The sequence below is a fragment of the Pinus tabuliformis genome, chromosome 4_1, assembly GCF_031772625.1.
Source record: "Pinus tabuliformis cultivar Carrire ecotype Pingquan chromosome 4_1, CPIR1, whole genome shotgun sequence".
NCBI classification, from domain to species: domain Eukaryota; kingdom Viridiplantae; phylum Streptophyta; class Pinopsida; order Pinales; family Pinaceae; genus Pinus; species Pinus tabuliformis.
In genome coordinates this window covers 631,971,264-631,995,043 of record NC_142303.1, presented here as the reverse complement: position 1 = coordinate 631,995,043, position 23,780 = coordinate 631,971,264, and positions in this window count along the sequence as shown.

Below are 23,780 nucleotides of genomic sequence, written 5' to 3'. Positions count from 1 at the left end.
TCGTGATGATGATATAGCGCACAATTGTCTTCTTTCCTAGGGGCTGAATGGGCCCAACGAAATCAATTTCCCATTTTTCAAATGGATGTAATGATACTTGAGGATTCAGTGGCAGCTCGTCCCTCTGTAATGGTCTGCCCATTCATTGGCATGCATCACATGCCCTACAATATGCCTTAGAATATTTATGCAGCTTATGCCACCATAAGTCTGCACACAAAATCTTATGTGTTATCGCCTTTTCTACATAATGTCCTCCTGCAGCCTTTCCATGAGCTTTAGCGAGGATGCTATTCCGTTTGAAATCTGGCACATATTGTCACAACATCTTATGTACACCCATATTATACAAATGTTCTCCAATCACCGAGAAATCCACTACGCACACTACTAGTTCCTTGTTTTGTTGACTGTTATATCCTTTCGGCACCATCCCTGTAGTGAAAAAGTGGACAATATTTGTAAAGTGATTATCTGCTACGTGCACCGTGAAGAGCTTCGCATCGGGAATCCCTTCCTCCAAATTGGTAGGCTACTTTCCAGTCACGATCCGCAACAGATGGTCAGGTCCTATATTCAACCTCCCTGGCTTCAAAATCACCTCAAAGTCATACTCTTGGAATAGCAGCAACCATGGGCAATTCTCCGCCCCCCCAACACAAACTTATTGACCAGGGATTTCAAGGCAGAATGATCTTTGTACATTTTTAAATGTTTTCCCAACAAGTAGTGCCTAAACTTTTGAAGCACACATATCATATCCAATCCTTCGCGCTCTGTTGTTGAGTAATTCTTCTCAGCCTTTGATAATTTCCTGCTCGCGAAGGCTATAGGGTGGTCCATCTCTCCCTCACTGGCCTGCATTAGCACTGCTCCCAACGTAATGAAAGAGGCATTGACATGCACATGGAATTCCTTTTTCCAATCCGGGAAGACCAAAATCAGTGCGGTAACCATCTTCTCCTTCAATACATCAAAACTGCGTTGACATTCTTCATCCCAACAGAATGTATAATCCTTCTTCAACATTTTTCCATGGGTGCGGTGATCGGAGCATAAGCCTTGATGAACTCTCTATAATATCATGTATGTCTGAGCGTTGCGTGTAGCTATTCAACACTTCTTGGGGCCTCCAAATTTACTATCACCGTGATCTTGGCAGGGTCCACCATCAACCCTTTCTTGCACACCACATGACCCAACAAGATCCCAAAGGGAACACAAAATAGACACTTCTTTAGGTTTAGCGCAATCTGGTATCTGCGACACGTATCCAACATCAGGCGCAGACTTGCTACATGGCGCTTTACTAGACTGAACATCATCCATTCATCAAAATACACCTCCAAGAACTTATGAATAAACTCCTTAAACATTGTTATAACTACGTGAGAGAATATGGAAGGTGCATTCTTAAGTCCAAACAGCATGACAGTATACTGAAAACAACCCCATTCAGTCACGAAGTTTATTTTTCTCCTATCCTCTGGTGCGATCTTAATCTGATGGTACCCCGAGAATCCATCAGTGAATGAGTAGACCTCTTAACCTCCAACATTGTCCAATACCTCATCAGTAAACAGTGTTGGAAAAGGATCGTGGATGCAGGCATCATTAAGATTCCTTAGATCTACGCAAATCCTTGTCTACCTTTTGTTTCTTCTCTTGAACCACCATCGGGCTCACCCAATCAGATTCTTCCACTGGTTCGATGATGCCTAGTTCTAGCATCTTATCCAACATCAAGTGGACCTTTTCCTTGTATTTGGGATTAAGGCAATACGACCTTTGTTTAATAGGCTTCGCATTTGGTTTCAAAGTGATTTTCATCACGCTCAAGTCACCTACGATTCCCCTCAGGTCTGAAAACTTGGTAGGAAAAATATCCTGGTACTTGCGGAGTAACTCAAGAACTTTATCCATTGTGGCATCATCCCAATAGTCTCCAATCTTCGCAAATTTAGGCTCTACTTCAATACCAGTGTTTACTTCCTTGGTTTTTAATGTCGTGGTGATGTCTGGGTTTTCTATTCACAGATATTCAACCATGATGGCCTTCTGCCTCTGGAATATTGATATTTCATGGATATTCACCCTCCCCCTCAGCGATCACATTATAGCATTCTAGTGCATGGCGTAGTTGGGTGCTCCAATCCAGTTGAACCAACTCCAAAGGATCCTATTGATCTGGATTTAAACTGGAATGCAACAAATTACAGAGATAACCATAAATAAATAGATACAACAGAAATAATACTTCATTTCATTAATGTAAAATACTGAAATATGCTTACAAACAGAAATGGAAATAAACTAGCTTGGGCGATGTTAGCTTATCTCTAAGGAGAGATGTGTCAGCTACATTCCTCTAAAATGTCTTACAATGAGGCTCGAAGGCCTATTTATTGTTGAGAAACAATGGAAAACCCTAACCTTAGGAGATGAAGCGCCAAATTATGGGCCCCGTTTTGGGTAAATTGGTACATCAACTTCCCGGGCTCATAACTTTGGCATACGATCTCCATTTGATGAGCACAATATCTTGTTAGAAAGATCTATCTGAGGAATACAAATTTGGGATGAGAAACATTGGGCCAACGACCCATGTTGCTCCCATTTTTCCTAAAAAACGCCGTTTAGGGCCTCAAAACAACTCTGAAAGTTCAGGACTTGAAAAACTGCCAAAAATAGTAAATTGTGCTACAAATAAGGAAACTAAAAAACTGAAAGAAACAATGGTGGGGGTCCAAGTGGAATTGGTGGGTGGCCACCAATATCCACCTAGATCATTCCTCCCCCCTTAGGAAGCAATGGTCCCATTGCGTTGAGTTCCTCCATGAGATGAGGAAACTTCTACTGAACTTGGTCCCTGGTGAGCCACTTGCCCTGGTGAAGGAGTTGGCTTGCTTTGACAACTCGATACAGTTGGATCTTCTACTGGCGAGTGTGCTTGATCTACATGTCCATGATCCGATCAGTTGTAGCTTGTTCCATGCAATCTGGATTTAACTCTATTGGTGTGAGTTGTTCTGCAATGTCGGATGTGTCTAGTAATGGTGGAAAGTATGGCCGAAGGCAGTCCACATTGAACACTGGGCGCAGGCCAAGGAATGGGGGAATGTTGAGCTCAAATTCATTGTCTTCCACAGCCTTGGTAATGGTGTAAGGAACATAGCAGAGTGGTCTGAGTTTCTGATAGGCTCTGGTAAGGCATTCCCTTTGCAAATGAAACCAGACTTTGTCGCCCATATAAAACTTGTGTGGCACCCAATGTTGATCATGTCATTGCTTGTACTTGGCATTTGATTTCTCCAAAATGTCATGGACCTACTGCTGGATATGTTGGATGTGCTCAATGAAGTTGTTTGCCTTATCTATTTTAGACTAGACATGAGCGGAATTTGCTTAAGTATTTGCAAATGGCATGGCCACATCAATGGGACATAGTGGTTGGAATCCCAAGCCCACCTTAAAAGGGCTATGGCCAGTCAAGCTATGGAGAGCCCGATTATAGCTGTGTTGAACATAGGGGAGGCTCTCATCCCACGTGCGTGGATGCTTTGAGTTGTGCATGCGCAGAATGTGTACGATTATCCTATTGACAACCTTTGTTTGGCCATCAGTTTGGGGATGGAAGGTTGTGGACTTAGTGAGTTTGGTGTCTAGCATCGACTAGAGACTGGACCAAAATGTACTAAGGGACCTACTGTCCCGCTATGAGATGATAGAATGTGGGATCCCAAAGTGTACCCACACTCATTCAAGGAAGAGTTTAGCGGTGGTTTTTGCTATGATATTCTTATTGCAGACCGCCATAATGGCCATCTTTGAGAACCTGTCGACAACCACAAAAACACAGTCGTTTACATGCTTAGTAGAAGGAAGGCCCGACATGTAATCCATGGAGATGGATTCTCAAGGTCGACTAGGGGTAGGCAGTGGAGTATATAGGCCTTTCTTCTTGATGGTGTTGGGTGTGGAACCTGATTATCTTCTTTATTCAGAGGTATCACAGCATTGGACCCAAATTTGTAATGTAGCGGCAACGCCACCCATAATATTTGTGCTACAAGGGAGGTCTAGGGGGGGTTGCGATCTTTGGGAGCCCCCGCTTGGCAGGGGATTGGGGGCAGTGCCCCCAAAGCTAAAATAGATGTAAAATTGCCTTGTAAAATGTTGTAATTTCGTAGTCAATCTGGGCCATTCATTAGGCGGAGATATGACTGTAGAAGTTATGTTTAATTTAGGTTTTTTTCCCTAGAAGGCAACCCCTCACTATATATGAGAGAATTTTATTGCGTCTATGAAGATCTGTATTCTTAGTGAGAAAGAAAGAGGAGATTGTGTGAGAGCGAAGAGGGAATTACAGTGGATATGTTGTAGGTTGTATCTCTTCATTTTGCTGGATAATATAAAGGAAGGACTGGTTGTTTCTCTGTGGACGTAGCCCAAATTGGGTGAACCACGTATATCTGTGTCTCTCTTGTTTTATGTGTTTTCTGTGTTTATATTTTTGTAATATATTTTATGTGTTACATTGCTTTGTAATATATAATTTTCTAATAGATCATCAATTTGGAAATGGTGTAGGCAATGCAAGATCTAATGTACTTCCCGACATCCTGTCGAAGATTGGGCTAATAGAAATACTTTTGCAGCACTACCACTATTTTCTCGACCCCAAAATGCCCAGCAACCCGACTGTAGTGTGCTTCCCAAGTCATCTTGGCATGCTCGCTTGAACGAACACAAAGGTTACACAGGTGGTATAACAGGGCATCCTAGAGGTGAAAATCTGGAACATGCTAACCCTCCAAGAGTGTCTGGTATGTGTGGTTGAATTCTGGGTCGCTTTTGTAGAGAAGTGGCCAATCAGAAGTCTCGTGCCTGCAAGAGTTGAGAACGGTGGTTAACGCCATGATCGGTGGTCGACTGAGGCAATATGCAACATTATTGGTGCTACCCTTCTTATACTTGATATTCAAATGGAACTGTTTCAGGTATTTGGACCACTTTTGATGGTGATCATTCTGCAACTTCCCTTACGTCTGTATGAACTGTAGGGGACGGTGGTCTATGTGGATGACCATTTCCTTCCCCAAAATGTAATGCTTCCACTGTCAACAGGCCTGCATAGTGGAATACATCTCTTTTTCATAAGTGGGATACTTCCAGACTATGTCTGAAAGTGTCTCACTGTGATATGCCACTGGATGCCCGTGTTGAGTAAGGACTACCCCAATAGCATAGTCAGAGGCATCTATCTTGATCTCAAATGGTTGTTGCAAGTCTGGTAATGCGAGCACTGGTGCCGAGCAGAGGCGATGTTTGAACTTTGTGAATGCCTTCTATTGAGATTTAGACCAAAAGAATTTTATTTTTGCTCCTCCCTTGGTGACTTGACTTAAGGGCCAAGTGATATGAGAAAATCCCAACACAAACTTGCGGTAGAAGTCGGCAAGACCCAAAAAGCTGCGAAGCAATGTCAGAGTAGTTAGAGATGGCCAATCCTGAATGACTTGGGTCTTGGCTAGATCCACATGCACCCCCTGTTCATCAATAAGGTATCCCAGATACTGAACTTGGGTCATGCTAAAAGTGCATTTCTCCAAATTGGCACATAACTTGTGTTGCCACAGTGTTTGGAGAACTCGTCAGATGTGGTGGAGGTGCTCTTCCCAACTATGGCTGAAGATCAGGATGTCATCCAAGTATACCACTACAAATTAGTTGGTGAATGGTCATAAGATGTCATCCATTAGCCTCATGAAGGTTGCAGGAGCATTCGTCAACTCGAAAGACATAACCAACCATTCAAAAAGGCCCTCCTTGGCTTTAAAGGCAGTCTTTCAGACATCGTTGATTGGGACCTGGTGATATCCTGACTTCAAATCGATCTTGTGAAATATTTTACACCCTTCAATTGGTCCAGAAGGTCATCAATCTGTAAATATTGGGTACCTATTCTGGACAGTGATCTTGTTCAATGCCCGATAGTCAATACAGAGTCTCCAAATCCCATTCTTCTTATGTACCAAAATGATCGAGCCCCCACAGGGTGATGAACTCGGTCGGATGTGACCTTTCTGCAGCAGCTCCTGAATCTACCTCTTGATTTCGTCATTCTCCAGAATGGAGTGCCGATAGATTGGTCCATTGGGCAACAACGCACCTAGGATTAGATCGATGGAGTGCTTAACCTGACAGTGCAGAGGAACCCCTGCGGGGGAGGTGAAGATGTCCTCGTACTCCTCCATGACCTTGTCCATCTATAGTTGTCATGCAAAGGGGCCTTGTCTGGAGGTCGTGGCCACCATCTTCTTCTTTCTTTGAGGGCGTATCATCAAGAAAATAAATTTCTCGGTTTTGGAAATGATCTTACTACATTGTTTTGCAGTAACCAAAGATATGGCGATAGGCGGTGCTACCTCTCGTATCCTGTACAACTTATTTCCCAAAGTAACAATAACAGCACAAGGCCCTGACTCATATACAACATGTTGCTTCCACAAGTATGGTTGGCCTAATACTACCTCACAAACATCAAGGGAAGCAACTTCACACAATACCTCATCTATGAAGGGCTTGATGTTGTATGGAAGGCAACACTGTTGGCTCACGTGAGGATCCCCTCCTTGGTGAAGCCACTCGATGGTGTACCATTGTGGATGTGTTGTGGTCAGTAAGCCTAGCCACTTTAGGACTTATACCGAAATGAGGTTCTTTTGGCTCCCGTTGTTGACAATGAACTATAGCAGGGAGACCTTTACCCACATCTAGGAGTGGAAGAGGCACTCCTCCTCCTCTGGATCTTCATATTCCTCCTTCTGGATCTTCATGGTAACCACGGTGGTGTTGGGCTCTGCATCGATAATCTGCTTCCCTTTGTCATTCTCCTTATCAGGTTCTGACCCAGATTCTAAAAATACATCTGATTTCGAAGACTTTAGCTCGGCCACCAGTGATTGCTTGGCCCGACACTCACTTGTGTTGTGAGGGGAGCTCTTATGGAACTCACACCACTTTCTCATGTCCTTCTTCAGCTTCACGGTGTTGCTATTTGCTTACAGATTTGGCAGGTTGTCCTAGGCCACCCCGCCTTGGCTTTGTCCTTTGTTCAGTGGTTTGGGGGTGCCTTTCCCTTTCTTCAGATTTGCAAATCCAAAGTCTCGCTTCTTCTGTTTAAACTTCTGCTCGATCTTGACAGTGTATCGGTACGTCATGCCGAGCAAGGAGATGTCTGATAACTCCATCTCGTCCTGGATGTACCTATGTAGGTAGTCATGGTATTTGAGTACCAAATGCAACTCATAATCCTTGATACCCAGCTTTGTGTGAAGGGTATGAAAAATATTGGTAAAATCCGGCATGACTTTGTCCCTTCCCTATCGCAGCATGGTCCACTTTATGTATTTATCCTCATAGCTTCTGACAGGGTATTACTGCTCCTTGATGGAATTCCAGAATGAATTCCATGTGGGTGCGGCTGAAAATAGTGAGGCTGTACTTTCATCCTTCTACTTTTAGTAGGTTTCCCACCAGTCCTTGACCTGGGGGGCGGCTTTGAGAAGAGAAAAAGTAATCGTTTCCTGACTGGAAAAAGCATGAACATAAAAATACTCTACTAGCAGATTTAACCATTCATCTACAACATCTGCATCTATCTGACCCTGAAATATGGGAATGTCAAAGTTGGGTAGCTGCTGGAGGATCTGGGCAAAGTTGTCCATCATCGCGTTCCTTTTTCACTTGAGGGCCTCTTTGAGCAGCACTTTAATAGGATCTCCTGCCCCTTCGTCTTTCTTTTCATCCACCATGGGAGGTCGTCTAGATTTGTGAGGCTGGTCTTGTAAAGGTTCGACCAGTTCAAACCCTAACTCCTTATATCCCGACCTCGTTGGGGACATGCAAAGAAAAATAAAGAAAGAGGAGACCGATCTGATACCATTGATCTGGATTTAAATAGAAATGCAACAAATTATAGAGATAACCATAAATACAAAGATACAACATAAATAATACTTCATTTGGTTAATGTAAAATAGTGAAATATGCTTACAAATAGAAATGGAAATAAACTAGCTTGGGCGATGGTAACTTATCTTTGAGGAGAGATGTGTCGGCTACATGCCTTTGAACTATTTTATAATGAGGCTCGAAGGCCTATTTATTGTTGAGAAACAATGGAAAACCCTAAACATCCAAAAGCCTAAGCCTAGGAGATGAAGCACCAAATTATGGGCCTCGTTTTGGGTAAATTGGTACATCAACTTCCCGAGGTCGTAACTTTGGCATATGATCTCCATTTGATGCAGACAATACCTTGTTAGAAATATCTATCCGAGGAATACAACTTTGGGATGAGCAACATTGATCCATGGACCCATGTTGCTCCTAGTTTTCCCAAAAAACGTCGTTTAGGGCTTCAAAACGGCTCCAGAAGTTCAGGATCCAAAAAACTGCCAAAAATAGTAAACTATACTACAAATAAGGAAACAAAAAAACTGAAAAAAACAATGGTGGAGGTCCAAGTGGAATTGGCAGGTGGCCACCAATATCCACCTGGATCACCTGCGGAATTTTGAATATCACTGCCTTAATCTCCCGTAGAGCTTCATCAATGCATTCAAACCAATCTTCAAAACCAAAGGTCATTAAGAATCCTTTCCTTAATATATCCCACTCTGTGGTGCCATGGAAAAGCTCCATTTCTAGATACCAAGTCATACGAAGTGTATCCAAATTATGACAGAATAAGTGCACCCTCTCCGGTTGTGGCTCCATTCCATAAACTTTAGTCCACTTCGCTAAATTATCGTGTGGGTCATTTCTCCCATCATATTTCTTAATCAGTCGAATTTTTGGATGACCAAATCACAACTTCATCATCCTCATGTAATATCACCATTGACCAAAGCTATCTTTGTGCGCACCCCACCATCGTGCGGGCGTAGCGTGCAGTGCCAAATCTAACGCTTGGAAGCGGTGATCCTCAGGGACTTCTCATTCAAAGGCATCCAAAAACTTATCTATGTTAGTTAAACCATCATAATAGGGTAAATTTATTACCTCTGATGACACACAGTGCAACGATTTAGTCATCATGTTGCAGCACAGTGTAGATACTTCATGCAGCCTATTCTGCCAATGCTCCAATTCTTCATCTAAATCCGAGGTACAGGAACTTTCCCGGTCCCATGCAATCCATCCATCAGTTGTTGGATTAATCCAATCTTGATCTCATGCAGTTATTTTGTAGATCTGATCCAATTCATCATCACTCTCTTTGTAGTCACAGACCAGTTCAATATAGCGCGATCCTTCTCTAGGGTCTAATGATGCTACAACCTGAAGCGATTTCCTTTCAAACGACATCGTCCTATTCTTTAAGTTGATGACTCCATTCATATCAATGGCCCAATCAATTCCAAGGAGTGCATGGTATGGGTTGTTGTCGTCGAAAATCTCTATTACTTCAAAATCAGCCAGTGCGCTCACACCTTCTATATCTACGGTGACTCCATGTAGTCATCCGATAGGAATGATCTTATGTTTATTTTCTATTCTAAGTTAGATCGGAGACCATTTTAGCATAGGTCTCCCCATTCTCTCCCATGTTTGTTTAGCAAAAACGTTCGCATCAAACCCCATATCCAAAATAACCTGGTCCATCTCATAATCTCCTATCTACGCAATGAGACTCATATCACGCCCTATGCTTGCCTTATGTTTGCTAATTTTTCTTACTATGTGGTGTCCATTAGGAGCATTTTATTTACTAGCACACTTGTTTATCAACTCCTGCAGACCTTTCACAACCTTTCTATCACGCAGAAGTTTCATGCAGGTTTCCATGAACACAGTAAGTATAGAGGGGTCAACCTCTGTAGGCACGCTAATTTTTAGTACTTTTCTCTAGCTTCCTGTAGGCATGCTACTTTCTGGTACTTTGCTCTAGCTTCCTGAGGTAGATGCCTCAGCGAAGCTTTTCTTGGCTTCCATAAAATTTTCCTTCGCGCCCTCTAGATAGAACCCAACTTTCTTCTTCGGGGCCTTACGGAACAATCCATCCTCTTCGGAGCGTTTTCCCTTATCATCCCCAGTTCTTATTATACTTCTCAGCATGATATTCACATTCAGATCTTCCTCACGGGGCTCAAATCTCATCATTTTTAAGTTCTGCGTAAGTTGTTGAGGCTACACCTTCTTCTCCTGCATCTTAGCTATCACCACAGGGCATTATTCCATAGTGTGGTCAAAATGGCTATAGTATTGACAGGATGGGCGTGTCTCATTCTGACACTCCCATGCGTAGTGCCCTGGTGTCCCACAGTTATAGCAAATAACCTAACTGCGACCTCTACTAGGTCCTCCTCCTCGGCCCCATCCTCTTCCTTGAATACCCCCACGCGCTCCTCCTGTTCCTTGGTCTAGAGGCCGAGTTTCTACTTGCACTCTGTATGTGGGAATTATTTCCATCATCAATTCGTAGTTGCGATAGTGGTGCTCATCGTGGCCCATCGATTTGAAGAAATCGCAGAACAACTGTTCTGGCGTTTGAACAAACTTTTGCAATAAATGACAATTATCCGTTATGTGTTTTCCAGGCACCTAAAAAATAACACAGCATAGCATGGGCCCCACACTCAGTCCTGTTGGAGCTTCCTGCCTTATGGGAATCAGTCCCCCCCCCTATAATATAATTTTCAAACATAGGGAAATGGTATTTATCATGCCCCTGGCTCTTACACTTAAGGCACCAAACTTCCTCGCGCACAACTGGCCTAGCGTCCTTCCCTTTTTTCAAGCTCTACAATTCCAAACATAGGTTCTGCAACTGCGAGTGAATTTGTTGAAATCCCAAAGTCATGTCCTAAATACGCATCTCATGTAGTCTCATCATGATTTCCAATGCTTCTACCTGAGTTCCTATCTTCTGCTGTGACAAAGCAATCCTCAGGTGGGGCAGAAGTAATGCTACAAACCATTCACAGTGATGACCATCTGTGAGTTGCATATTAGCTTCCAGGAACACACATTTTAGTCTTTGATCTAACTCCCAAGGCATATCACCAGCCCTAATCATGATTTCCTTAAATCCAACGACTGACTGTGAGTCAGACTGAGGCTTACTAAACTCCTTGTTTAAAGCATCTTTAGTTTTTGCTATCATTGCCAAAGGATGATCAGCACAGTACTTAATATACTAGGTTAGCGCGTGATCCTGCAGAGCAGTAACCAACTACGCCTTCTTTATGTTGTCATCAGTGATTTGCTGCGTGGTCCACACAGCATTCGCAACAAACCATAATTGATATGTATCTTCTCTCCATATACCCTTGAAAATCGTCATTTTTATTGAGTTCGACATGTTGACTGGCGATGGTGGTGGCGGCGGTGTGGGCGAAGGCGTATTATGTGGAGGTGAGGGTGGAGGTGGAGTGGATGGATGATGTATCCTTGGAAAACCCTGTCCTATCAGCTAGACCACACTCTGTGGTGAGGCCTGTGCCATTCCCTCGTCGTCGCTTGACGGAGGTCAAATCAACGAGCTATATTTAGGGCCTACTTTTTCTCGATTTCTGAAGATCCATCCACTTCACCTAGATCTAAACATCAAGGCAACAACATAACCCATTTCTAACACAAGAGCATCTTAATCTAGGTATTCAAATATCTAAGATACTTACCTTACAGACTTTTGAAGAAGTGTCGCTTTGCTTCATTTTAGCTGACTGAGGTATCAACCACGAACTCTGTAACAAATCCTCCTATAATTCGATCGAGCCAGTGGTCAATAGCATGCACGATCTTGTCTTTAGAAGCTTCCAACCTTCGCACTAGTTCCAGAGTCCACGCTATTGGACCGTCAAGCCTCCACCTTCCTTGATCATCTGCCAACTTAGATATCCACTCATATAGTTTAATCAGGAAGGTACAAAAGAAAATTTGATGTATCTCTGTGTACAAATATTTGTCCAACCACTACTCCTTTGACAGGCACAGATTCTTGTTTTCCTATGCCACGAATTCGTGAATATTTCTATCCAACCACTTCTCAATTTACTTCTTCGTCAGATTCCATTGATGTGACATCACACATCTCCTTAAGGAGATCCCGATCCCGGCAACGGAACCATTTTTTGGCTTAGTGGGTCCTGACCTAGGTTCAGAGTTAATTGTGCCAAACAAAACCCTACACTACTGGCCCTTTCTGCATCAACTCGCGTAGCGCATGCTAAAGTCTCACCCAAAGTAGTATGGGGGGATGTTGGAACCAAGTTTCCGCATCCATAGATCAGTATGATGTCTTCTATTGCCCTAGATCTGCCTTCGCACAGATCTATAAGCCCCTAGGGCTTGGTACTGCAACTTCCTCTAAACGGCCTCTAGACCTTCGTGTAGGTCTACGAAAGGTCTTTGCGGACCCTTAACAGATGAATCAACCACTTACACGCACCATAAAATAACCCTAGGTCTAAGTTCACACAGATCTACTTAAGAAATCAGTAAACATAACAGAATGTATTATAATCCTCACGGAAGTACTTAACAAGCATTGCATTCAGTTAATAAGACTTATCCAATAGAGTTGTGCATTATTAGATCAATATTTCATAAAGAAATTATTCCATCACAACATATATTTCAACATAAATAACAGAATTAAATAAATGAACACATCAATTTCTTCAACAATCTTCTTTATTGATCTTCAATATGAGGTTACAGACTCAAAATTGCCCTGCGTACTCAGTTGAAAGGGTCCGCGCACTCAGATGTGGACTCTACTCTAGGCCCCCACACACTTAGCTGCGGAGCCTTTCCCCTTCTATCTACCCGCTACTTACTTGCCCTCATTTCTTCTTCTCAACGTAGACATAGATATCTGCCTTATACTCTCTAAGACACACCTATTTATAGCTTTTTACATACAATCCCATGGTCCGCAGACCATGGGCGGATCTCAAAACTAACTTGACTTTACATAGACAAGGGGCTAAAACGCATTTTGACTTCTAAATATCTACATGCTCCACATCCACAAATTTCGGAGACTTTACATCTTTTTACCAAAATTTACATCAAAACTTGGGTTTTTAACCCCAAAACTACCCCAAGGGACCCAGGTAGTTAGTTAAGGTGACATGGAAATTGTCACTCAATGAACTCATTTAAATCAATTTGGAGACACTTGAGTTTACTTCTACATGATTGATTGTTAAAATATATTTCATTTAATTTGAGTTATTGTTAGTTTAACTAGTTCTTTATGTCAGAAGAACTAGTGGAGGATCAAGTTGTGCAATGTAACTTCAGTCACACTCAATGATCAACCAATTAACTAATCAATTAGCCCAAAATAATTGATGCATGCAGAGAATTTGAGTTACCTAGTTGAGATTGGATTTCAAGGGCAGTGTACTATCAGTTATAAACTAATCCAATTTGTACAAGTGGTGCATGCAGTCAAAGAATTGACCTATGGTAATTGAACAATTCCTTGGTGAGAAAATACTAAAAAGAAGGGGCAATTTCCCAAAGGAATAGTGCAAGGAAATAGGAGCTTGGAGGCTCAAAAATTTGGCTAAGTATTGGCCAGGTTCAATCAATCAAGCAGAGGATAGAAGATACAGGTGCAGGTTGTGCTCAAGCTTGAGCAAGCATATCATATTCATCCAGATTCTTTGATTAATGCAATACATATAGTAAGGGGTTTTGAGAAATTTCTTTTGCCTAGATAAACCTATGTGTATTTGTGATAAATATTTGTGCATGTTTATGATATGCATTCTTGATTGTGAATTTTATTCTGCAAATAAACAGACTATATTCTAAACTTGTGATTTAGTAAATTTCTTGAGCAATTTAGAATCTACACATTAATTTCTACACAATTCATATAAACAGTAGAGCATTAACTGGGAGCTTGGAAGAATCATACGATGCACAAGACACACAAGATATAATTCGGCACAAGTCGAGTGCCCCAAAAATTATACACAACAATGTACAATATGTAATTGTCTAAAATAGTTTAAAACATGAGCATTCGGCCAAAGTGTGCCACATGTCATATACAAATAATAGCTAAAGGAAAAATAGTGTTGTGCCCAACACAAATTATCCCTTTATCTTAATTATCTCTATCGGGCCCCTTATCACAACCATAGCCTTGCCTCCTTCAAATCCTATTATAAACTTAAATCCTAACATAATTCATCATTTGCACACTTGAATTCGTAGACACTCCCTAGCACACACTCTTATTTGTTCATTTCCATGCATTTTGACCTAGTTCTCCCTTGTGATGCCTCAACACTCCCTAACACTCCTCAACATGCATTGACATTGTCTAGCATGTGTTAGCACACCTTTTCATTCCTTGGCATGCCCTGACCCTCCCTAGCTATCATGCCCTCACAAGTACCCTTACTTAATTTGAAACTTGGGAACCCAACCAAGTCCTCGCTTGACTACAATGGCTTAACTAAGATACAATTACTATAACTAGACTATGTTGTTAAATTATGTATCTTGTGAGGTACTCCACAAGCCTAGTGAGATCGGTTTGTGTGATTTTGGTCACAAAAGGCTTTGTGGGAAAAGAACCCAATCGAAGGGGTTTTGGACCCAAGATTGGGTTTAAAACCTAAAAGAAAATTAAAAAGGAAAATTAATATTTCCTAAGGTATAAGTGGATAAAATCAATAAGTTCTAGAGGGTTCCTAAGAGGCCTAGCTAGGAAAAGCTATTTAAGGAGGCCTTAGTATGAAGGCAAGAACATCAAGTGAGAAGGAGCTCATTTGATCAAGGAGTTCATGAGAGATGTAGTCCTAAAGTAGGCTGAGTTAAAGGGTTGAGTGAGGGTTGCTAAAGGGAGGCCATGATCATCCACCATGAGGGTTCACAAGAATGTCACATACCTTAATGGGTTAGAGATAGGAATTAGGATGACATATTGTTGGTTCTCTTATGGCAGATTGAGCTTAAGAGAGGTGGCTCATGAGAATTTGGGCTTGTGATTTCAGTTGTGTTTCTGTGTGAAGGTTGCATCAAATTCTAAAATAGCAAAGAGGTTTGAGACCCTTCCTAGTGGTGGTTAGTAGGTCACAAGGTCTGTGATAAAGGCCAACACAAATGGAGGAGGGGCTGCATTGGAATTTAGGGCCAGAATAGAAGTAGTCACAGGTGTAATATTGACTGAGGTAATTGTAGTTTGATAGTCATAGAGATCTAAAGTTCAAGTCAATATTCAGTCAAAGAAATTCCCAAAGTCTATCGATCCATATGAGCTAGGTCAAGTCTCTTAAGGATGAAAGAGTTGTTTTTTTTTCTATGGGTGGATAGGGTTTGTTATAAATAAATTAGAACAAAAGTAAAATGCCTTAGTTAGGGAAGTTTCCTAACATGTTAAATCCATAAGGTATGGCCTTAAGACCATAAAAATTATTCATACAAGAAGAGGGGTCATGACCCTTAGAGTGAGGTTTATATATGCAATATAGATCACATATATAGAATATGGTTTGAAGAAGTATGTGTGAAGATAGAAAATCCAAGGAAGGGTGGAACCTGAGTAGAAGATTGAGCAGAAGAAATGTGACATATGAGGAAAGGATTGACATGAAGAGGAGTTGATTTTGGTGGAATGTCCATAGAGTTTTGGGCAGATATTTGAAGAAGCCTATAAACAGTAAGTCAATGGACTATTAGTGCATGATTTGTGACCCTATTTCAGTCATCTACAAATTGTTAGAAGGATGATAAGAGGAGTAGTTCAAATTTTTTCATAGACTGGACAACAAAGAAATTCGTACACAAGAATAGTGATTTTGAGAGGACTCAAATCACTATTAGGTGGTAGATTTGAAGAGACTTAAAATGAGGGCAGTGTTGTGGGCCCTAGATCAGTAAAAGAATTGACTATGGTTGGGAAAATTGATGGTCATCCAAGTATAGTTGGAGGGTTGTTAGGTGACTATCAAATAAGAACCTATTGTGGCCACCAACAACCCCCCTCCTTATTTAGTATTTGCAATAATGCTAGGTAAGTGGGGACCCTTAGTAAAAAATTCAAAAAAATTCAGTTAAGGCTTATGTATTCTACTCCTTAAGAAAACATCGCATCGCGCGAAGAAGATAGGACATTTCCTTGTGATTAAAATGATAAACTGCGAGAGTGCGACATGAATTCCATCGCATCGCATGCATTAAGAAACGCTCATATTCGAAAACCTTAAAAAATCGCCAATGGCCGATATGCGACATCGCATATCGCAATATCGCATAAAAAAAAACACATAACCGTTTAACGATTATAACAATCTGCGATCTTGCGATGACGTGATACTGCGATCTGCGATCACGCAATACAGCAATCTGCAATTCTACGATAAAAGTGATCAGGAAACCCTGCAATAACACATCTTGATGATTCTGCGATATCGCGATACTGCGATCATGCAATGCTACGATGCGAATCGCAGAAATTTTCCATCGCAGATTTTCCCCGGCTCAACATTCAAGAAAAGTTGTCCTTAAACCAAAAATTGGATACGCGCTTTAATGGAAATTAATGAATGATACGCCAAGTGTTAATGAAAGACAGTTTTGTGATTTTCGAAGAGTTAGTTCACGTCAGGTGACATGTTTTTGTACATCCGTAGAGCTCAGAGCTTTCTTGTCGATTTTTATTATCATTACTCTCTCCTCACGTGTGAACTGCAGGAACAAAAAACAGAAACAACATGAAGCAATGTGCAGGAAGTGATTAAGGAAAAGGGTAAAGCTCCAAAGATCGGAAATAGAGAAGAAATGCCCTCATGAATGAATATTGAATGCAACAGAGCGGCAAAATGCTAGAGCACCGCAGAGCTATCCATTACAGATCTTTTAGTCAGAGCCATGGTTGAATGAGTAGTTGAACAATGTTGATATCAACAGGCGATTTAACGCTCAAGGTCAGAAGCTCACGAAAGCAGTATGTTTACAAAATTTTGAAGCTTATACCTGGTGAAGGAAAAGGCGATAAAGGTGAAAAATGCACCAGAAAGGCCTGGATCAAAGAACGGAGGCAGTTTCCGAGCGCCTAACGCTAATCGCACATCGCTGAGAAATTTGCTCAAAAAGCAAAGTCCCTAACTGCTTAGTCACTCGTAAGCCCAAAAAACACAAGAAAGCAAAGGCAGAGGCAATTTGAGGGTTAACCAAGTGGAATTTGGATTATTACTGAGCATACATAGTAAATCCACATAGCCAGAAGATGATTCTCAAGTATATCTTCTATTTTGCTAAAAAGATGGTGCCAGCTCTTGCCATTTTTGTTTGCTTAGCTCAACCAAAAGCGGAAGACAGTCAGCCGTCTCTACCTAGGCAAATATGGAATGCGCGCAACATTAAGGAGAAAATGCAGAAATAGTTAGATATTAGATTTAATTTTTAGAAATAGTTTTGCTTAGAAAAAGGGCGGCCATTTAAACCGTATCTTGAATTTGTGTAATTAAGTTATTTAGTTAGTAGTATTTAAACCCTTCTCATGCATTTAGAGAAGGGTCCATAAATTTATCAAAAACTTGTCCTCAGAACATGCACTTTTGCACCCTCAGAGGAGGTTTTGGCGAATGAATGGATCAAGATTTCTTGATGTTTGCATTTGATATCTGCTATTGATGTTGCACTTTTGTACTCTTAGTAGATATTAGAGCAAGGAGAGATAAATCATTGTTGCTTGAAGCTTATGAGTAGGACCATTCATAAATGGTACTTTTATCTCTTGACCATTTCTGCTTATATGTTAAAGTGATATACAATTTTTAGTTGTTTATATGTTATTGCATGAATGCTTGAGTTATCATTTGGAACTTTTGTACGGTGGTAGCTATTTATTTATGTTTAATGTATGAATAGCTTATTATGTGATATGTTGTTCACAACTGTTTTGCCTAACTTTTTATGCGAAATAGTTCATCTTAATTGATTTCCTTTCTTATAATCGTTGAATGATCTTTATTACCAGTTGTTATTTGAAATCTCTTTAGATCACATAATAGAAGAATTACATCCCGGGTTAGCATAGATTAGATGTGTTGTTTTTATTAGATTACAATAGCATAGAATTAGATTAAAGTTTGAATTAGAATAGCTTAGATAGGAACTGTTAGATCAGCAACATCCAATTCTACACACACACACACCCATAGATTGGGAAACTGGTCCCATTATCCCCAGTCGGACCCGCTATACCAAACGGATAAGGAGCTACCAACCAAGGTCCGACCGGGCGGGTATCCCCCTTGTTGTCAACCTGATTTTCGGAGCTTCAATAGAACCCAAGTCGTGTACTTGTGGAGGACAACAAGACTGGTAGAAGGGTCGTTGTACTGGGCCTAAGGATGTGCAGACTTTGAAGGACTAAAGTAGCAGTCATGTGGGATAGCCAACTAGCCCTAGTTCAATGTATTGTAAAGGATTGAGTCAATGAGAATAAGGGCAACCTCCATAGCCCTAGACTTGTCATCTTGGAGTAGAAGTATGGAAAAAGTGGGTAGACCAAAGAGTTGTTCACAAATGGGGTTGTGAACAGTTGATCGAAGATGCTAAGTGTTGCAAACCTTGAAGGAAAAAGGAGGTAGATAGAGGGAAAAGTTTTTTTAGATGATTTCAGTAGCATAAAGGTGTTGACTTCATTGATAGAGGTTGATTGAGGAGTTGTAGAGTGGGAGGGAAGAGAGCCTGCCATATGTGTTTATGACACGTGGACTGAAAGGGATGTGTGTGGCCACCATCAACAAGTAGGTCAAGTGTTGTCTTGTTCAAGGTATATTGGTTGTCAAAGGACTAACACCAAACCCTATTTGTATTCCTCATATCAGTGTGATTGTAAATGGCCATGATTCCTGGTACGGGAGCTCTAGCTTGTTCTATTATAGTTTTCAATATAATGAAGAAGATTTTGAAAAAGTTAAAAATTGTCATGTGCACTAGTTGATTCCCTGATGTGTGTAGACTTTGTTGTGCAAAGTACGTGTTGTGGCACTTGAGTGTGTTTTCATCAAAGGTTCTAAGACCAAACCAATATTCTCATGTGCCATGGAAATTCAACATATTCCTTGTTCACAAAAGAACTACCTGTAACTCATCTTAGGCTACTCATGTCCAATCTCAACTCATTCCACTTAAAAAGTTACCAAGACAAGGCTCATTACATCTAAGCGTGGTCTTCAAAAAAGTAAGAAACACATTTTACATATTGACATTCCATAGTACCTGACATGTCTTAGAATTCCTTCACACTATGTGGCGTGTGTTAGCATCCCCTACATTCCTTGGCATTCTTTGATACTCCCTAGCACACCCTAGAATTTCATGACACGCTTTAGTAGTTTAGCATACCTTGGCACTGCCTAGCATATAACCTTGTCACTCCCTCTTTAACACACCTAGAATTCATTGGAACTTCTCGTCACACACACTTATTCATTTATTTCCATGCATTTTGACCTAGTGCTTCCTTGTGTTTCCCTGACACTCCCTAACACTCCCTAGCATGCATTGGCACACCCTGGCACTTTCCACATATTGGCATGTTTCCCTAAAACTCTAGTAGGCTTTAGCACAACCTACCATATGTTGCCCCTCTCTCCTTAGCACACCTAGAGCTTACTAACACTCCTAGTCACAAACTCTTATTCATTGATTTCCATGCATTTTGACCTAGTGCTCCCTTATGTTTTCCTAGCACTCCTTAACACTCTTTGGCACATGTTGGTACACCCTAGCACCTGTGACATATTGGCATGTCACCCTGGCCTCTAATATGCCTTAACATGACCTAGCATACCTTGTCACTCCCTTCTTAGCACACCTGGAACTCACTAACACTTCCAATCACAAACTCTTATTTTTTAATTTCCATGCATTTTGACGTAGTCCTTCCTTGTTTCCCTAGAACTCCGAGCTATCACTTCCTTGCGCGCATTGACACATCTTGGTCGCATGTCGCCCTAAGACTCTATAATTCCTTATCGTTATCAAGCATGCCTTGTCACTCCTTAACACACTTAGAAATCACTAACACTCCCTATCACACACTCTTATTCATTCATTTCCATGCATTATGACCTAGTTCTTCCTTTTGTTTCCCTAGCACTCCCTAACACTCCTTGGCACACATTGGCACACCCAGACACTTGGAACATCTTGGAATGATTTCCTAGAACTATATCATGCCTTGGCACTACCCGGCATTCACTCACTCCTTAGCACACCTATAACTTGCTAACACTCCCTATGACACACTCTTCTTCATTCATTTCCATGCAATTAAAACTAGTGCTCCCTTGTGTTTCCATGGCACTCCCTAACATGTGTTGGTGCCACACCCTAGAACCTAGCACATATTAATACTTGGCATGTCTTTTTAGGTTTTAACCCTATACAAAATTACCTGCAAACAAATTCTTAAAAATAGAAAATAAACAATGGCGAGAGCATAAAACATAAAACAGATACACACAAAGATTTTCCCTTAGATCCCAAAACTAGGGCTACCATTTTTTTTTTTTTATTCCTTTCAATGTTTAAATACATATATATACATGTTGAAGCATCCATAAACCCCAATCCATTAACCCTATATTAGAGCATAATTGTAGTTCCATTGATCCGATCTACAAAATACAATGGGCAAAAAATCATCATGCGCAAAACCATGTGCGAAATGCATGCACAAAACCATAAATATTTCTGCCTTCCTAATATAGGGTCCAAAATAAAAAATCTTGGGGTGCTCCCTCAAACCCTATGCAAGGGGGGCTCCTACACCCATGAAAACCCCTCAGCCAGGGGGGGTTGTCGCCCCACCCTCTGACCACCCCGTTGCACCCAACACAATGAAGGGGGTGCTAACCACCCCCCGACTTCGCGCTGAGACTAGTCATGGAAAGAATATAACACACACCCAACATTCTCCGACTTTTTGTTTTCTTTCCATAGGGGGCACAAGAGAGCTTAGTCATTGGTCCAACCCTACAATGCCCATTGTTTCTCTACACCAAGAAAAATTCTTCATGCTCACAGACTTTGTCAATGCATCTACAGTATTCTTCAAAGTGTCCACCTTTACCAACAACACCTTTTTGTGCTCAACCATATCCCATACAAAGTGATACTCAACATCAATGTGCTTTGTCTTTGAGTGATAAGCAGGTTTCTTTGCCAAGAAAATTTCACTTTGGTTGTCACAGTCTATCCTTATATCTTGTTGTACTAACCCCATACTTGAACACAATATCTGCAAACAAACTGCTTCCTTGATTCCAAGAGTAGCTGCCATGTATTCTGCCTCTATAGTTGAAAGTGCCACTATAGAATGTCTCTTACTCATCTAACTAAATACACCTCCAAATAGGTTAAACACATACCCACTTGTATATCTTCTCCAATCCAGATCTCCAGCCCATTTTTGCATCAACAAAGCCACGGATGTCCAAAAAATTATCTTGGTAGCACAGACCATAATCACTAGTGCCACACAAATACCTGAAAACCTGCTTCATTGTTTTCCAATGCTCCTTTCCTAGTTTTGACATAAACATGCTCAATACTCCCACTGCATGTGCAATGTTTGGTCTAGTATATACAATTTCATACATTAGGCTACCTATTGCACCTGTGTATGGAGCATGGGACATGTCCTCTTCCTCTTCTTGTGTCTTGGGACATTGTTCAATAGATAACTTTACACCTACGTGAATAGGAACCTTCACAGATTTACTATCCTACATATTAAACCTCTACAGTATTGTCTTGATATACTTCCTCTGGTTTAACCAGAGCTTCCTCTTTGCTCGATCTTGTTTAATTTCCATGCCCAAATATAGTTTAAAGAACCAAGATCTTTCATGTCGAATTTCGAGGACAATTGGGTCTTCAAATCCTGGATAATTTCTTTGTTATTTCCAATCAGCAATATATCATCCACATACAAGACCAAATAAATAACACGGTCACCAATTAATTTAAAATATCCACTTTTCTTCTGGTGAATCCAAGTGCCCGTATAAATGTATCAATTTTTTGATACCACATCCTTGGTGACTTTTTTAACCCACGGAGACTTTTTTAACCTGTATACCAGTTCTTTCTTACCCTTCATCGCAAATCCTTTAGGTTGCTTCATGTATATCTCTTCTTCTAGATCCTCGTGAAGAAATGTTGTCTTCACATCCATCTGTTCTACCTCAAAATCATCATAAAAACAATAGATAAAAGTAATCTAATAGAAACTACCCTGAAAACAGGAGAAAAAACATCACCAAAATCAATTCTCGACACCTGGGAATAACCTTTTTCTATTGACCAAGCTTTGTATTTATCTGCCCTTCCATTTGCATTCATCTTCTTCTTAAGAACCCATTTTCTTCCAATGGGTTTCCTTCCATCCGACAACTCCACCAGATCCCATGCCTCATTTTTGTCCAAAGATGCCATTTCATCATCCATGGCCTCTTTCAAGAGTTTTCCATCCTTTGAATCTACTACCTCCCTGATAGTTCTGGGATCATCATCAGTGATAGTTCTTTCTCGAACCGATCTTCTCACAGCTGGAGTTTGTGGATCTTCATCTTATGATCCCTCTTCTGTTGTAGAGTCTGATTCTTCCTCCTTTAGCTCAAACTCTATCTTCTCAGGTTCCTTTGGTAGGAATTCATGTTTAATAACATATTTCACCTCTCTAAACACCACATCTTAGTTGTACACAACCTTCCTTATTTCTGGGTTCAAAAGCTTATAACCTTTTAAACCATCCTTATACCCAATAAAGATGCACTTTTCAAATTTACTATCCAACTCGGTTCTTTTCTCCTTTGGAACATGTAAATATGCATCACATCCAAATACCCTCAGATGTGAAAGAGATGGTTTCTTACTAGTCCATACCTCTTGTGGATTCTTATCCTCCAACGCAGATGAAGGTGATATGTTGACCATGTAACATGCAGTCTCCACCACCTCTCCCCAAAATTCCTATCCTAACTCGACACCACTAGGCATGCTTCTTTCCTTTTCCATCAACGTCTTGTTCATTCTTTTTGAAACTCTATTCATTCTATCCTAACTTGTTAACACTCCCTATCACACACTCTTATTCGTTCATTTCCATTCATTTTGAACTAGTTCTCCCTTGTATTTATGTGGCACTCCCTAAGATTCCCTAGCACGCATTGGCATACCCTGGCACTTGGCACATATTGAAATATCTCCCTAGAACTCTAGCATTCCTCGGCACTAGCTAGCATACCTTGTCACTCCCTCCTTAGCACACCTAGAACTCATTGACACTCCCTGTCAAACACTCTTATTCATTAATTTCCATGCATTTAAAACTAGTGCTCCCTTGTCTTTCCCTGACACTCCATAACAATCCCTAGCATGCATTGGCACACCCTAGAACTTGGCACATCTTAGCATGTTTCCCTAGCCTCTATCATGACTTAGCACTACGTATCATACCTTGTCACTCCCTCCTTAGCACACTTGGAATTCACTCAACCTTCTTGTCACAAACTCTTAATAGTTCATTTTCATGCATTATTTTGACCTAGTGCTCCCTTGTGTTTCCCTAACACTCCCTAAAACTTACAAGAAAGTATTGGCACACCCTATCACCTGACACTTCTTGGCCACATGTCACTCTGGTACACTAGCATGACTTAGTGTTTCCTAGAATACCATGTCACTCCCTCCTTAGCACACCTGGAACTTGCTGACACTCC